This window comes from Misgurnus anguillicaudatus, chromosome 4, assembly GCF_027580225.2.
Source record: "Misgurnus anguillicaudatus chromosome 4, ASM2758022v2, whole genome shotgun sequence".
Taxonomy (NCBI): domain Eukaryota; kingdom Metazoa; phylum Chordata; class Actinopteri; order Cypriniformes; family Cobitidae; genus Misgurnus; species Misgurnus anguillicaudatus.
This window is the reverse complement of record NC_073340.2, coordinates 9945806-9963838: the sequence shown is the minus strand read 5'-3', so window position 1 is coordinate 9963838 and position 18033 is coordinate 9945806. Positions and strand designations below refer to the sequence as shown.

Below are 18033 nucleotides of genomic sequence, written 5' to 3'. Positions count from 1 at the left end.
TTTGAGGAAGTGGAGAAAGTGACGTATGCCATAAAGCATATTTTTATAGTTTTTTGTTTTGTGCTCGGGTTACTACCCGAAACCCCAAGTTTAAAAGCACTTGTAAAAACGATACAGACCCCGTGAGGCTATGGTGGACATGTCATTCAACCTATTTTAAGTCGATGTACCATCACAAGGGTCTTGAAAATATATTATGAAGGTTGAAAAACTACAAAGTGTCACTTTAAAAAATAACATAAAACATAAATTTAGCTCGCGCAACTTTCACATGCTCGCAAAATGAAACAAAAATGAAAGAGCCGCTGTAGTTTTACTAATGATTGCGATCATGCAAAACACTGTGGATTCGCTGCTCGAACACATTTGAACATGTGTGATTAAAGGTGGATGAGCTCAAAATGTTTCACACCCTTCGAGGAAAACAAATCTTAATTCCAGATGTAAACAGGACCTCAGTGACTTAAGTAGATTTTTGCACCTATAGCATCATCAAATGGAACCATAAAAAAAAAAGATTCCCCCTGGAAAATTATGCAGATTACGACATTTTAATAAACATGATGCGGAGTTTGAATAGACCCAGGGCCGTGCACAGACATTTTGAGGGGCAGTGGCCCAAACAAAAAAGGGGGGCACGGGGGGCACAATTTATATGGTTTTAACAATATGATGTGTTATAGATAAGTATCAAATAATATAAGTGATTATAATGGAAAATAGACTTTATAACAAGATTTAGAGTGTGACAAAACTTCTTAATATTCTATATGATTTACATGTTGAAGCTTTGAATCCATGTTTGCAATTTTGAACAGCTTTTGCAGCCTCCCTTCCAACTCTGTCTTTAAAAAAAAAAAAACATTGTTTTTTATTTTTTGTCGACAAAGTGTGCCAACAACAGCAAATGTGGTGTTATTTATATTAGATCTCATCGGGTACTCATTAGACAATCACTGTAATTCTAAAAATGTTTGCTAAGTTGTTAGCACTTTAGAAGACAGAGAGCAAATCATTACAGAAATACATAAACATAGGAAAGCCGAGAGAGGTCATCCATATTTTTATTTTTGCTGCTTGTTTTCTCATGATCTCGAGATAACAAAAGTTGTTTTCTCGCTATCCAGACATAATAATCCAAATGCAATAATGTAATTTCCTGTCCATAATATTTCATTTATTTTGAAGTGGACTGCTGATGCATATGGAGTCTTCGCTGTTACCACGCGTAGCTAATTGTCGATAGACTTAATAAATAAATAAAGTTTGATGTTCGTGAATTTAGGGACCATCTCTAAAGTGCACTGTACACGTTTCTATCTTCAATAGTATTTAACAGTTTATTTGAATAAATATAAAACATCTAAAAAAGTGTGCATTATAGTTGACAACCACGAACACTTTACAGTTTGGTTTTGTGACTGTTTGTTGACTTATTCCATTTTAATGCTGTTTGAAGTAGAAACGTATATGGAGTACTTTAAAGACGGTCCCTAAATTCACCGCGCTATCAAATGGTCAATTATTGGCAAATCTGTTTCATCGTGAGCTAAACCCTGATCTAAGTAAAATCTCATTTGTTCATCCATGCTAATTTGCTAAATATGCTTTTGCTGTCTAAAAATTATGTTCTATTGAGTACACGTAAGCTTTAATCACATCACAAGAATACAACTTTTGTTATGTCGAGATCACGAGTGATCACGAGAACACAAGCAAGCAAAAATAAATATAGAACACGACCTCTCTCGGCTTCAAACTACCAAATTACTATTTGAGCAGCTCAACAACTGAGGTAATGTAAGTTAATGAATCTACCTGTTAATACAACAAACTGTCGTCTTCGCCCTTCAAAGAGTGGACACAGAATGTGAGAGATGCTGCGGAGCGGGCGGGAAATCACGAAGTGGATTACCAGAAACAGTGGATCTTTAGACGAGCGGTAACAGAACACTTTGACTGGGGTTGGCGAGAGGGGCACCTCAGCCGATTAGGGCAGAAGGGCAGTTGCTCTAGCCACCTGGCCACCCCCCTGTGCACGGCCCTGAATAGACCTTCATGCTGTTAAAGTGTATGGACTGGACCTTAACTGTCTTTTCTGTCAGTCAAGACACTTATGTTTGTATATATGTATTTCTTAGTATGACTGGATTGGATTTAGAGTCAATCAATGTCTTTGTATAAGACTGATAAAAAGCTTTTACAGTACTTATTGGTAGTGTGTATTCATAGAAAAAAAGCCATAACACAGCAGAAACAGAACTACAATAAAAACTTTATTAATTTTTTGTTTTATTTAACAATGCACATTTCAGTATTATCTTTATGATGTCAAAATGGCTTGTAAAATTATGTTACCAAATATGGAACCAATTTAGGAAGTCAAGTATCTAAAAAGCAATTTTAATCTGAAAAGTAAAAGATAAATAAAAGCACTTTATTATTTTTTTAAGCTACAAATCTTTTTTTAGATGTTCTTTTCAAAGCCACGTATCAGGGATTCTAGGTTACAGTGAAACACATTTTTTTTTTCAAACAAACCTTCTGGCCATATTTCAACATGGGTGTGTGCATAAGAAAACTTAATCTGGATTTCAGATTCGGTGTACTTTTTTAGATTCTAAATACTTTCGACTATTGGCTTTATATCCAAGGTTGTGTGGTTAGGGAAAGCTTTGGAATACTTGCTTAATAGCAAAAGCAAGTCAGTTCATTCAACGGTCATCTTTGAAAACTCTTCAGCAGCTATTTTCAGTTATATATAATATAAGTGCAGAAGGTAAAAAACGAAATATTTATGAAATGTACCAAATATCTTCATGGACCATGATATTTACTTAATATCTTTATGATTTTTGGCATAAAAAAATCAATAATTTTGACCCATACAATCTATTGTTGGCTATTGCATTGCTAAAAATATATGCGACTTATGGCTGGTTTTGTGGTCCAGGGTCACAAATGTCAGAATTGGACCCCAATGAGAATATATGACCCCAATGTTATCATATGACCTTTTGGTTTTGTATGTTTAAAGCAGTGCTGTCCATTTATCCGGTAATAAAAGTGAGTTTCGTTGCAGTTTTAATCTTATTATGTGTAAAAGCATTTGGCAGTCCAATCTAATCATGAATATCTAGAAAGAGATTGTGGTTGCTATCACCTCCAGGTCATTTGTCACACTGGAAATAAAAGGTCAAATCAATCACATTGTGGCCTTGTGTTTATACTGAACCTTCTGGTAAATGCGGACGGTCATCTACTGTAGATATTTCATCCACAAAGATTATTTACATATTGTGTATCAGTGAGTTTACATTTAATTTAATCTGAAGACGGCATACAAATTAAAGGGGAACATCAAATATATATTATATAGTTTTATGGGAGGAGGTTTCATAGACATGGCAAATTCATTTGCAAAGTTTTTAGGTACAGACATTTGTTATGGGCATTCATCTTTGCAGTTTAACCTAAGGCTTTTATTTAACATTTATACCGTATCGACTGAAATTTTTAAGTAGCGATAGAACTTTTGGCAATATTGTCTAGTCTTAGTCCGCTTGAAACTGCAGGTTTTCATTATTTTATATAGGGGAAATATTGTTTAATGAAATAATGTGACAGTACTGGAAAATATCATAACCTTTTATTCATAAATGCTTGGCATGTTCACAAAAAAATAAAGTTATGGCAACATTCACTATTTAAAAAAATTATATTTTTTGTCTCTGTAATGTCAATATTGAAAATAGTTTCTAAACACATACATGTTAGAAATGTAATGCTTGAAAAGCCACAAAGACTATAAACTATATAATACTATGTAAAGTTTTTCACCATATTTTACGCGGGCCTAAAACAGTGCATGGCCCCGCCCCTAACACATCTTTCCCGTGAGTAGGCGTGGTTTTAGCACCGACAGCGGAGACACCCCCAACGCTTGAGAGCAGAGAATGCAGCCTATTTTTCTAAAATTTTGATACCTTATTTTATTTTCTTGTTATTTTTACATCATTCAAATTTGGTTGAGTGGTTAATAACTAATTTTTCTGTAGTGTGACAAACTCAAAACACATTTAATATCTGACTTTACAGGGACTTTAAATGCATGAAACCTGAAACTTGTCGTTATTCTTGGCATAACTGGGATAATATCATGGGTCAACCAATGAGCTTCTGAGTGAGTAAGAGATTCATCGAGAACGGACAGAAATGGTCTGATCACATGAGGTCAAAAATGTAAAAAATTCCAATATTGACACTTTAAATAGGTAGTAAAAAATGACTAGATTGTGTGTGTGTTTGATCAAATGTATTCAAAAGCTTTCATCTGCACATATACAGGCAGTGTGCCAGCTTTAAAGGAGTTAATGGACAGCACGATGACGTAATCACATTATATAATCGGTGAAGTAGGATCGATGATGGTAATCAGGTGACATATTTGCACTTCTGCAACTTTCTGTCACCCCAATAATTCAGAGCAACAAAAGAGACCTCAATCACATAGCAGCACAGATATAAAATAGTAAAGATTATAGTAATGTCAGCTTATTCTGGTCAACATTAGCCCACTTACAGGAACAGTTTAACGGTCATAGCTAAGAATTAAAAAGAATGGTTATTAAGGATCATCTATCCAGTGGCGGCCGGTGACTTTTTTTCCGAAGGCGCACGATGCGAAGTTCGTCACAACATGTATGTAGCCCATCATGTGTGTGGTTCATAATTTCAAAATATGTGTTCTGTGCGTCTAGTGATGTGCATCACGTGTCTTGTCAAAATAAGTGCCTGCTGCAGATGCGTCTAAAGGGTTTATGATAAGAGATGCATGCGTTTGCAAGATACTCGCATAATCTCATGTGTAATCAGAGTTTACTGTTAAGTGAGTGTCTTGCGTGTATTTTGTGAACGTGAGCGTTTCTTTTATCATAAACCCTTTAGACACGTCTGCAGCAGGCACTTATTTTGACAAAACACGTGATGCACATGGTTCACATGACGCAACAAACACATATTTTAAAAACACGAGCAACACACATGCCACTCCGAACACATATTTTGAATTTGCGCTCCTCGGAAAAGCAGTCACGAGCCGCCACTGCATTTATCTATTATACTCTATTATGCACTTTTGTCTATGTAATTGTATGAGAATGGTAGATTCCACAAACAAACTTAAGGGTTTGTTTGTATCAGCGATGAATGCATTGCTTATGTAAAAATATAATTAATTTTTTTTATGAAATATGTCTTTAAATATATTAAAAGAAAGCCATGCTATACCACTTATTGCATCATACACTCGTAAAATTGTAGTATACTGAAGTATATTAGTAATTACTACACTATATGTTAATTAATATGGTAAAATATTGTTTTAACTAGTGATTTGATATACCGTAATATACTTTATATTTACCATAGTAAATTGTAGTATACTGCAGTATATTAGTAATTACTACACTATATGTTAATTAATACGGTAAAATATTGTTTTAACTAGTGATTTGATATACCATAATATACTGTATATTTACCATAGTAAATTGTAGTATACTGAAGTATATTAGTAATTACTACACTATATGTTAATTAATACGGTAAAATATTGTTTTAACCAATGATTTGATATACCATAATATACTTTATATTTACCATAGTAAATTGTAGTATACTGCAGTATATTAGTAATTACTACACTATATGTTAATTCATACGGTAAAATATTGTTTTAACTAGTGATTTGATATACCATAATATACTGTATATTTACCATAGTAAATTGTAGTAAACTGAAGTATATTAGTAATTACTACACTATATGTTAATTAATACGGTAAAATGTTGTTTTAACTAGTTATTTGATATACCATAATATACTTTATATTTACCATAGTAAATTGTAGTATACTGCAGTATATTAGTAATTACTACACTATATGTTAATTCATACTGTAGAATACCGTTTTAACTATAGTGATTTGATATACCATTATATACTGTATATTTACCATAGTAAATTGTAGTATACTGAAGTATATTAGTAATTACTACACTATATGTTAATTAATACGGTAAAATATTGTTTTAACTAGTTATTTGATATACCATAATATACTTTATATTTACCATAGTAAATTGTAGTATACTGCAGTATATTAGTAATTACTACACTATATGTTAATTAATACAGTAGAATACCGTTTTAACTGCAGTGATTTGATATACCGTAGTATACTTCATACATTTCCACAGTAAATTGTAGTATACTGTAGTATATAAGTAATTACTACACTATAGTATGCTGTAGTGCTGTACTACATTATAAATGCTGGTTTATTTTTTAACCCAGCATTGTTTCTAAAAGGGACTGCTGGCTTGAAATTAAAGGTGTAGCGGAGGATTTTCTCGAATTTTAGAAAAGAACCGCCTTCTCCACTTTTTTAAAAAATGCAATTGCACAACACTCCTGATTGACAACTAGGAGGACCAAGAGTATTGATGATCCACCCGGAAACAGAAAATCCTCCGCAATACCTTTAACAAAAAAAAAAAATTATTTGACGTAACAATGTGCTAAAACAACCCAGCATTTTGGGTTGAAAATAATACATCATTATTAACAGATAAAAGAAAAAAATCTGGCTATACAAGTTTATTATAAAATTGAAACACATTTAAATTGAAAATGTTGAAAAAAAAACATGTTTTTGCAATGGCCAACTTTTTTGTATTAGATGGCGTGTGTGTGTGTGTGTGTGTGTGTGTGTGTGTGTGTGTGTGTGTGTGTGTGTGTGTGTGTGTGTGTGTGAGAGAGAGAGAGAGAGAGAGAGAGAGAGAGAGAGAGAGAGAGAGAGAGTGAGTTTATTTGCTACTGAGGGTGTGGGTGGACAGCAAGAACTGAACGCGTGCGCAAACACATACGTGTGTGTTTCTTTGTGTGTGTGTGTGTGTGTGTGTGTGTGTGTGTGTGTGTGTGTTTGATGCCAGTCAGTAAAGCCATGTGGTTTAGATTCAGTCGGCTGGTTGCGCTGCAGGCGTCTCCAGAGAAAAGAAACCTTCTCAAACACATTTCAGAAGTTTACCGTCCATTTCTCTGACACTCTTCCCTTAACAACCTACACATGAAACTGTGGCTTTGAATTGCTGCGGTTCATCTCATTTAGAGATGAAACTATATGTTTATATAATCATTTATAAGTCAGACTGCATGCAATATGTATACGATGCGTTGACATCTCAACCTGAGAACACACACAACATGCATGCTTAATACTATACTACCCAACAGACAACAAACTAAGTGTGGCGTTACATTTAATCAGAGACCAGAATCATACCAGAATATAGATAGTTGAGATTGAGCTCTTGGGCCACCAAGCAAGCGAAAAACTATCTGGAACATATTAACAACCTCATAGCACAACCCTAGTAACCACCCAGAACACCCTAGCAACAGCATAGCAATGCATAGTGTGCTATACTAACAGACACTCAATCAGACACAATGGACATTAAGGCTCTCAGTTTGTCTCAGACTGGAGGGGATGGATGAATGGATGTTATGGGGAGGAGGAATGAAAAATGAATCTCGTCCTGTTTTTCTTTCACCCCACCCCCTTCTCATCTCTCTTTCTCTCTTCTTACTGCCTTTCTTTTGTCCTTTTATTTCCTAAACATTTCTTTCTCGTACATGTACAAACACATTTGTGTTTTAAGTCATGATATATCAGATTCTACAATGGTACTGTAAGTAGGCAGCTGACTTGGTGAGCTTTTTAGATGTAAGGTTTGAAATGAGTCGAAACAGCTTGTAACTTATCTCTTAAAGTTAAAAAAGGTTTACTACCCATTCATTCTCTTTTCTGACACATTGAACTGTTGCTTAGAATCTAATTTAGTATTTAATTTACTTTGTAAGTCTGATACAACAGGTATCAGATGTGTAGACATCTCAACCTAAGCACACACACACAACCTGTATTCTATCACTGGGGTGGTACCCTTATAAAGAACACCTTTGCACCTAAAGAGTTCATTTTAATACCTCAGAGGTACATATTTGTACCAATTGACTTTCGATTGCAGACTTGCAAATCTTTGGCAAATCTGAGATTACTTGAATCTATTTTTCAGGAGAAACACATTATTCTTTAATGGAAACAGATCTCATAAGTTCATCGGTTCATGAAATTAACACGATTTCTCTTTTTCTCTTCTAGCAACACATGTATGATCTGTATTGATTCTGCACGGGACAAACTAAAGGAAATGGGTATGAAGACTTTCACTTACATGCATATGACTGTTTTCTACATTATTAGATGTATATTATTTCATTAATTACTGTATAGATTTTTCAGGCCATGCATACAATGTTTCGGCAGTGACATTTAAATGTGTGAATCGCCTAAATGATTGTTCTTTTTCTCTTTTTAAAAACATGGATGCTAACCTGTTTGGTTGAGCTGGTTTTGAACAAAGTAATGGTTCAGATTAGAGCCATATTATAGACAGAGATCAAAGATGAGATGTTTCTGATATTTAGCAGCATGAATTAAAATGTAGACCTTCGTCCTCATGGGTGTCGGAACTATTTTCCTGCCAGCTTTTTTAAAAAGTTGCCTGCCAGCGCCGGCATTTTTATGATTTTCACAAACGTTTAATGCCTTCCAGAAAATGCTTCTAATATGTTTTTAAATCTCTCTCGTGGTTATTAATGTCATTCGCCAAAGATCTGCATATCGCGCATGATTTCGAACACACCTATTAAACACATAAATTCATAATTATGACGAACTCCATCGCACATATCTTTTGTTTTTTTCTAAACAAGTGTAGTCAGGTGCACTGCAGGATTTTTGCAATCCTGTCATTACTAGTCTGACGTTGTCATACTCAATTCTAGTCAGAATTTCAGTCTGATACCGCTCCATTGGGCTGTGATTATGGGGCGTGTTTCAACCGAACCTGGACAAAAAATGCCTCTGCACTCAATTGGATAGACCTTCAACCAATTAGAGCAACCGAGTGTTTGACGTATGTTGAAATGACATCTGTCCTTTTGCAGCCTGACCTGAACTGCTAGTTATTTTGCTACACTGAGAGTAACATTATGATTGTACTAAGTATGAGTTTGCAAACGTACATCGACATCTAATATGTTTACAACATTTCATTCCTATCACAACATTGGGTGTTATTTACTAAGTCATACAGTCAGACTATCTCTTACCATTTGTAAGTTAGATGAACTTCATCCATGGGCTTCCGAAAAGTAGCTGGCAATGACCGCTAGTTATATCCACGTTGTGGTGCACGCCGAGTTGCCCATATTCATTGTGTCCCATCTTCTTAGCGACGATCGGAGCCAGCTGATAAATGAAACTTTTGCCTAATCCCGTAGGAGGGACGGCAAAAACATCTTTCCGATCAACAAATGCCTTGATCACGTTTCTCTGTTCCTCTTTTAAAATCAATGCGCTGTTGATATCTTTTAGAACAGACTCGATGGCAGAACCTTCACATTTCAATTCTCCATTAGCAGCCATCTTTGTTGTAAACAAATTCAACATAAGTGCCATTTGGTGACATGGTTTATTACGTTACTGTTGATCATCTGTCCATCATCGTATAAAGCCCTCCCTGACAATTTGATTGGTTCGACCAGCTCTGGTTCGAGCATAGTTGCGCCACAACGGAGCGACACCAGACTGAACTTCCCAACCTTAAATGTGGTGGGTGGCACCTAAGTTCGGCTGGCACCCAGGCTAGTCATTACCCCAATTTCACGGAAATTTGTGTTATAGTCACAAAATTTTTTATTAATTTACTTGTGCTATTGACACGATTTTCTGTTGTTTTGCGTGCCCCTGGAGCACAAATGTCTTTTTCGTGGCACATAGCACGACTTTCTTTATCGTGTCATTTTATATTGTTTTCTCATTTTTTTACCATTGTCGCTTGGGGTTGGGGTTAGAATCACTTTCTACGACATCCTAACCCAAACCCCAACTCTAACCTCAACTAGAATAGTTTTAAAAGCGGACCAAAAATTTCGTGACTGTTACACAACTTGCCCTGAGATAGTTTAGCATCACACTGTGTGACATGGATCATTTAAACTTGGGTGCGACAAGCATGTGGACTGTACAATGATGACACCTTTTGAATCGTAGGATGCGACGACTGCGACACACGTTAGCGCAATGTCATTGAAGACAGACGCCCATGTTCTTTTTTAATTTTATATGCAAAATAAAATTATATGCAAATATAATTATATATATAAATATTTCTGTCTGTTTCACAAATAGTGTGGGACACACTGTAGTTTAATGCACAGGGTTGCAGTGTGTTTAAATAACACTATGAGCAGCAGTAGCAGTGATGCAAAGAATTACAAAAAAAAGTAAAAAGATTGAATCATCCACTTAACACAGCTTGCAGCAGTGACATTTTAACATTATAATACTCTGAGCACTGGGTCACACCAGGTTCTTTTTGGGTTTTAAGCCAGGATAGATTGTCTTTAGCTGTATTTTTATGTCATTTTTAATTTGTGTTGGAGGAAATGCATGCGACAGTTGGCATGAGGGCTGCAATTCTGTCTGGAGTCTGTGACAGAGACGCGTTCCCTAAGCATCTTACAGACTTCCTGCAGCCCGCTGCAGATTTATGAAGTGTGCGTAGTGCTGTCATCAGTTTCTTTCCAGCTCTTGAAAAGTTTTGTTTCAAAAAGTCACTTGGTGTCTTCTTCTTGTATCCAATAGAGCCCAATATTAGCATGATTTAATAAGTATGTTAATAAGCACAATAGATACACATCAGACATGATGTGGATAAAAGGATAAAAGGGACAAAAGCTGTGAAAATGTGCACTTATGTACCTAAAGAGTGCATATTAGTTCCTTAAAGATACATTGTACACTGTAAAAAATGTCTGTAGAAATTACAGTATTACTGGGTATTACTGGCAACTAGCTGCCAGTAACTTTCTGTAGATTTTACATTTATGTTATTTACTGGCAACAGTTTGATCAAAGTTAAATGAACATGAAACATTTTCAGTCTTTATATTCTACAGTAAGATACTGGCATAATTATAGCAAATTTTGTACAGTGTACCAAATATACATATCTGTACCTACTGTAAATTGTACATATTAGAATTTTTTAAATGGGTACCATCGTGACAACTTTTTTAATTTTTTGTGTACTTTTTTGTGTGTATTTTAATACTTTTTAGGAATGCACTTAGTCAGTATAGTCAGTATTGGCAAATAATTTTTTTTTTCCCACTATTGGACTTTGGTCGATTCTGGCAATCAAAGGGGGCGTAAAAACTTATCAGAAATCATACTGTGTGATTATCTTGAATTAGGTAATCTGTTAGTAAGTCTAATATTTTAAAACAAAGAGTAAAATACTAAACTACTATCTGTGTGTCATTCAAAGAATTGAATATCGGTATCGACACAAACATTTTGCATCGGTGCATCTCTATTACTTTTCACTACTTAATAAATATTAAATATTAGTGTGCCACTAGCTAAGCCAAACAGAAAAGCAAGAAGAAAAGAAGTCTGTTTACCAACAATCAAACAAAATTGCTTTACTACCTGCCTACCAAATAAAGCCCAGTTTCATTTATTAAGTCTCATATTCACTTTTAAATCACAATTAAACTCCTTTGATGTTACACATCCCTTGAAAGAGCCCTGGTCATACCTGTAGTTTTATGGCAAAGATTTATATCACAGAAAGTTTTAAATCAACAGCCTATGTAGAGAATACCATACTTTGTATATATCCATATATATCCATAAGGTTGTGTTCTGGGACATTAATATCATTGTGAATCATTGGCATTGTGGAAGTTATAAAAATGCATAGTTTGTTAGGAGATCAGAGTATTATAACAGTGCATGTTATGTGTCTGTCTGAAAAACAGTCGGTCTATGCTGGGAGATTTTGTGCGCGATGTTGTGTATATTTCCCAATGGGTCTGCCACGCTGTTTGATTGCCCATGATACAGCATGTGTGCGTGTGTGTGGTAGTCTTACGCTGTGTGTATTGTTTGATAAGCCATAATCATAAATCCTGAAAGCTAATCACTCGCCCACTCTTCACCCAATCAAAACACAGGCACATTACCCAGTGCTGGGCGCTATTGAGCTATCCATCATAAGCAATATTAGCACTGTGTGTGTGTGTGTGTGTGTGTGTGTGTGTTTTTGAGAGAGAGAGAGAGAGAGAGAGAGAGAGAGAGAGAGAGAGAGAGAGAGAGAGAGAGAGAAAGAGACAAAGATGTTTCCTGTCATGTTGGCTATGGGTGTGTGTAGTTGTGTTTTTTTGTGTGATGCGAGTTGTGTTTTTCATGCTTTCTTTACAATGTGTGTTAAGGAAAATTTGTCATGAGTTAATGGTAAAATTGGACCCATATGAAAGAAAAATCACAGATGATGTCTCTTTAATATTTTAAATGTTTCTCCTAGACAGCAGTTACTTTAAAAGTAGGGCTGTCAGCGTTAATGCATGCAATTAATTTATAATCATTAATGCGTTAAAATGCATTTTTGGACAAATATAATATAAAGGGGACAAATCAAGACTTGATTTTAAGGTGTAAAATAAATCTTTGGTGTCCCCAGAGTACATATTTCAATTTTTAGCTCAAAATACCATATAGATAAAATGAAATCCAAACACGTGCTGTCAATTATTTTCGCTCTCTGCACTAAATGGCAGTGCTGTGGTTGGATAGTACAGATTAAGGGGCGGTTTTATCCCCTTCTGACATCACAAGGGGAGCTAAATTTCAATTACCTATTTTTTCACATGCTTGCAGAGAATGGTTTACCAAAACTAAGTTTCTGGGTTGATCTTTATCACATTTTCTAGGTTGATACAAGCACTGGGCACCCAATTATAACAACATAATTTTAGCAACTTTAAAGAGCACCTATTGTCCGATTCACGTTTTTAAATTTCCTTTGGTGTGTAAGTGTGTATTAGTAAATGTTAATGATATGCAAAAGATACAAACCCTGAAGTAAACGATGACGCAAGTTATCGTCTCCGATGTAAATCTCTTTTCTTGGACTACAACAAACACACGGATTGTAGGCAACAGTTTACTTCCTGGGATTGGTGATGTAGAAAGAACGACATTATCATAATTCCTCTCGCCTCAGACTCAGCCTGTAAGTTAACTCCTGTCAGCAACCGAATCTTTTAAACATGGTAAGGAACGTCACGTTTCCGGCTGACGTCAGAGGTATTCAGACCAATCACAACGTACAGATTAGCTGGCCAATCATGGACACTGAGCTTTTCAAATATGTGCGTTTCAGAAAGAGAGTGAAATATGGAGCTACAAAAATGTACGGTATGTGGAAAATAATGTTTTTATTCAACCATAAACCACGCAGACACATTGCATTATACCAAATACAGAAAATAAAGTTTTTTAGCAATAAAATATGTGCTTTAATGTTACAGACAGTATTGACTTCAAATTCAGAGTGAAAAGGTTGCTTTGCTGTTCAGTAATCAATAATTAATCTGTGTTCACTAATTATTCTATAAACATTAAAACATGAATCATGTTTTGACCAATGGTGAATCTCACTTATCATATGTTGTGTATGTGCCTTGTGTGCCCTATTATCACCATTCATATTTGCACCCAATATTTTACTAATAGACCACTAAATTGTTTATAGAACATCAAATTCATAATAAATCTAGTAACCTTTTACTTTCAAAATGCACTACATTTATGTATTTACCTTTAAATGCACAAAGTGACTGAATTTGTTAATTCGAAGGGTTTACTTTGGGGCATATAGTAAATGATAACAAAAAAAGTTTAAAGGTGTAGCGGAGGATTTTCTCAAATTTTAGAAAAGAACCGCCTTCTCCACTTTTTTAAAAAAAAATGCAATTGGCCAACACTCCTGATTGACAACTAGGGGGACGAATAGTCTTGATGATCCACCCGGAAAAAGTAAATCCTCCGCAATACCTCGACAAGTATTTAAGGGATGACAAGTATGACAAGTATTAAACATGATTAATCATACAAAAGGATGTGATTAATCAAATTAAAACATTTAATCGATTGACAGCACTAAAAAACAAACCTATGCTTAAAGTCCCCATGAAATCAAAACGGACAATTCTTATTTTTTAATGGAATATTGCAGTGTTCATTCATTAATGTTGGTAATTTATTAGTATTTTATTATGTGCCCTCATAATCTTTAATCAAAATCTGAAAATGTACTTCTGCCTTCACGTGGTGATCCTTCGCTGATGATGTCAGCTAGACAGCTTGGGTGGAAACATCCATTAACCCCGCCCCCTCCAAATGTCAGTCTACTTCGAGTTCCATTTCTGAATGAAACGCCTACTTTTCTACATCCAATCAACTCACAGTAGAAAACACAAGCCACGCCTGCTCCTCTTCTTGTGATATTCCGTTTCACTCTGAAATACATCATACCATTAAAAGTCAATAATATTAAAGATTTTAAAGAGGCAAACTAAATTTACACAAAAAAATCTCCTAAGCAATTTTTTAAAGAAACATCTAATAACAACTCTATGAAATCTTCTTAGGTATGAAAGTTCCTACTGAAAAATCCAGCTAAAACCAGCATAAGCTGGTAGCTGGTTTTAGCTGGTTTAAGGTGGTAGCTGGCCATGCTGGTGGGCCAGCTGGTATTCCAGCCTGACCAGCTAAGTCCAGCTAGACCAGCTTAAAATGTGACCAAAACACAGCTAGACCAGCTTGCTGTACAGCAAAAACAGCTTCCTACACCAGCAAAACCAGCTAAAACCAAGCTGGAAACCAGCTAAAACCAGCTCACCAGCTTATGCTGGTCTTAGCTGGATTTTTCAGTAGGGGTGCAACATCTGAGCAATAAAATCCCCCTGGGATAGTTATGAAGGCATCTCAAACAGACAAAATAAGCAAGTTGTGTGAATTTTAGGAGGGTTTGGGTGTCTTTAAAACTTAAATCCCTTAAAGAAATATCTTGATATTATGTGAAAAACATTATAATAATTGTAAATAAGCACTACAGTAAGTTACATTTGAGAGTGCATTTTCATCTACATCTAAACAGATGCCCACAAATAAAAGCCATATTCACCTGTAGAGGCAACCATAGCAACACAAGCTTAGTATTACACAGAACACAGAATCATTTTACAGTTTTATAACTGTGTTCCGAATGTACATAATGTATACAATAAAAATAAGGCAAAAAATAAGTCTTTTGGAACAACATGCAGGTGTCAACATGAGAAATTTCCTTTCTGGCTAAAGTGTTTCTTTAATTATGTTTTTCTGGGCTCAGTATTGCTCTGCAGCTCATAAAATCTCACAGAAAAATGTATTTCCCTCCTCGGGTAGGTGTGGCCTGTATGCAGCAGTCTGTTTGTCTCCCGACCAATCATCAAGCTCATCTGGGTTGTCGCGGGGGCGGGCGGGTGTAATGACAGACGCCGGTGCGTGTGAGTTAAGGCTAGCAGCGTCTGTGTCATTAGCGTGCGCCCTGAAGGAGAGATTAGTCTGATTTATGACGAGCGACGTTAATGGAAAAGATATGGCTGCTCTCGCACCCTGCCATCCACGCTAATGAAAGTTTTGTGCAAATGTGAAAGAAAGCGACAGAGCTGTAGCAGCCCTGCATCACCTCTCTATAATTTCTCTGTTTTACTTTTATTTATTCTGTATGTGACTTCAGGTTAATACGAGTCCTTCATTAGTGCACATGCACTGCCCTTATTTACAGTCTGTGTTTTCTTTTCTTATCTAACTTTATCTTTTAATAACACAATATAGGTGATTTAGGGTTTAAAGTAAAAAGCAGCAAGTCGATAACATCAAAACTCATCAGTCTCATGATGAAACATGCAAATGACAACTAGTACTCATGCAAGAATCAGTGACATTTCAACGTGAACTTTACAGACTGATTCGTATATTTTCAATAATACACTGTATAAAAATGAATCGATTTATCGCTGAGGAAAGGAAGACTTATATGTCTGAGATAGCATGAGGGTGAGTAAATTATAAGCGAATTTTCGTTTTATGGTGAATTGTTTCTAGACTTTTCCAAGAATTTATTGATTTACATTTAATAGTGTAATAAAGCAGACCGATCTCACAGGAATTCTGCGACAGCGGGCCTCATCAAACATTAAATCATATGCTTTACGAATTTTTAAACTGCTAGTGGCTGAAGCAGGAACTACCGTTTACATTTACATTAAGGATTTTATCCATTTTGTAAGCGACTTACAAAAGCAAGGAAAACCTGCAAAATGAGAAGTTCTGAACAAAGTCCCTTTCAGCTTATAAAGTTTTTACCAATCCTTCAAGATAGCTTGTTGGATCTTAATAAAATGATAACACCTATTTCCACACGATTTAATTTATTTATCTGCAAAAATAATCTGGGGGATTGTATCTACAAGTAAAAATTAAGTTCACTCAATTTATTTAGTTGAAATGCCAGCTAACTTAACTTGCTTTTGTTGGACAAATATTTTTTTTAAATAAAAATGTCTTTATTTTTTACCATACTGTATGTAATGAATGGTGCTGACAGGAAATACCAGTAAGTTTACTGCATGAGTATATGTGCACATGACTTACTCACAGGCCCGGTACTAGGCTTGCTGGACTGGGGGGGGGGGCATTCATGAATTTTGGGTGGGAAGCCATAACACTCAATGTAAAATATATATAAAACAGATCTGAAGGTTTTACTTTATTTGTCTCCCTCAAACAAAAATACATAATTCATATTCTGTGTCTCATCAGCCAGACAATTTGCCAACAATGGATGCTATTTTATATGATTGGCTGAACATTTTGGAGGTGCAAAGGGAAAATCTGGGGGGGGGGTAATGCCACCTCTAGCACCTCTGTAGACTCGGCCTTGTTTACTCATTGAGCTGCAAACATGCCAAAATGGTATGAAAATGCTCGTCCTGAACTTAAGTGCCAGACTTCACCATTAAAACTTAACATAACAGAAAACTTTTGCATTTCAACATTACAGAATAACAAACAAATAACCTCATAACTTTCACCTTGCTTAAAAACACACAGTTTGGTACTTAATTTTAACATTTGTCATGAGAGCAAGCATGCTGGGAACTCAATCCTCCTCTTAGTTTCCATTTGTTAATGAAAATGATCGACGTTGTCCCAACATAACTGGATTAAGTAACTCATCTTAACTGAGTAAACTGAGCAAGCAGCTAAGCTTCCTAACCGAGTATTGAGTATTTTCAAAAAGAAAAGTTATGTCAAAGAGTTACCTATTTATGTCAGTATTATGCATTGCCATTGTGTTTGAACAAAAAACAAAAACAAATGTGTAGCATTAAACTACACTACTTAAAGCTCACATAACAGACGCTGTTTCTGCATTTCTGATGTTAATCTGGAGTACCTATAGAGTTTTCTTACATCTTTTATATCTCAGAAGAGTCTTTAGTTTAATCAGACCTATAAAAGAAAGATTAGCTTTACCGATTATTTCCGATAACGTACAAAAAAATGAAGAAGGAGGAGTTACTACTGCGGGAGGAGCGAGTACGAGTCATGCAACACTATACAACACTTATAACTTATGATTCACTACATGTTTGTGTCATTTATATAATATGCACGCGCTTATTTCCAACGTAAGACAGAAGTCTTACTTACCGCATGCAACTCATGACCCGGTTGGAAAAATCCACTGCATCAAACACACACGCAAAACTCCGCTCCTACCCCGGATAATAAACTATATCCATTGTTTCCATAAGGCTGACTTTCTTCTCCTTACATCCAAAAACACACTTCTTCTTTCGTGCCATTGTTGAGTTTTGAAACGAAATAAAGCTGTAGCTTTCGCGTGATAAGATGTTTGCAAGTGCTAGCGTCTCCCGCTGATTGACGGGGGGGGCGGGGTTTTCCAGGGGAAAAAAGTAATATGTATAGAGACCCCTAA

At 35.6% G+C, this 18033-nt stretch overlaps 1 protein-coding gene across 3 annotated transcripts in view; it reads left to right on the top strand.

Moving 5' to 3' along the window:
* The window catches only part of raraa (retinoic acid receptor, alpha a), a 203804-nt gene that overhangs the window by 81887 nt on the left and 103884 nt on the right, over positions 1 to 18033 (top strand). For all 3 annotated transcript variants that reach the window (XM_055175226.2, XM_055175224.2, XM_055175223.2), the window contains exon 2: positions 8229 to 8281. The gene's annotated coding sequence lies outside the window, so the exon portion shown is untranslated. The remainder of the gene's footprint in view (positions 1 to 8228; positions 8282 to 18033) is intronic.